Source organism: Aplysia californica, unplaced genomic scaffold (genome assembly GCF_000002075.1).
Source record: "Aplysia californica isolate F4 #8 unplaced genomic scaffold, AplCal3.0 scaffold00751, whole genome shotgun sequence".
NCBI lineage: Eukaryota > Metazoa > Mollusca > Gastropoda > Aplysiida > Aplysiidae > Aplysia > Aplysia californica.
The window spans coordinates 365,775-366,780 of NW_004798021.1; positions in this window are offsets into that span (position 1 = coordinate 365,775).

Genomic DNA, 1,006 nt, shown 5'->3' on the forward strand with positions numbered 1-1,006 from the left:
GTTAAAGAAAGTCAAACCCCTAGAAAATTCCTTGTATCGAGTACATAACCCCTTAATGCAGGCTTCAACATAAGTTAAGGACCACCTTGACAGACCTGTGAATTATATAATAACAAGTAATAAAAGTAATATCAAAGATAATAAACAGAAGGGAAATAGGCATGGGTTTAGAAGTATAGGAGAAGAAAAGGTAATATCAGAGATTATGACAAGAAGGGAAATACATGTATTAAGTTACGGAATTACGAGAGATGAAGAAAGTATAGTTAAATGACGATAACAACAAAGGGAATGGGTTGATCTGGAATGGTGGAAGAAGCATTCTGAAACAACCTCAACTTCCTGGGGAGCATACAGTGCAAGCATTTATAGGTGCTAAAACACTAACATACTGACAAGATCTTTCGCTGTCTATGGCCAGGTACCCATTCCCACCTGGGTGAACTGAGGAAAATTTGTATAAAGTGCTTTCCCCAAGGATACAACGTCGGGCCTGCGACTCGAACGCTTGAACCCGCAACCTCACGATTACGAGTTCGGTAGCCTAACCACTAGATATATAAAGCTGAACTTGCCTGTACCACATCCAGGAGCAGATTGGTCATGTGTTCGGGGCAGTACTTGCTGTAGGGATCTCTCAGACAGTCTGTGATGTCTTGTGTGAAACTGGGAAGTGAAGGTAGAGAAACAGAATTATTGGAGAACGTAACTATTGAAGTGTAGAAGAAATACTAGATGCAGGGAGAACAGAATACATTAGATTACAAAATTTCTACAGGCCGACATTTATTCACACACACGCACTACACTTAAACACAAACACACACATACACACACACGCACATACACACACACACACACATACACACACACACACATAAAAAATATGTATAAAATTTAAATATACTCTTTCGTTACACATATCTATCTATCTATCTATCTATCTATCTATCTATCTATCTATCTATCTATCTATCTATCTATCTATCTATCTATCTATCTATCT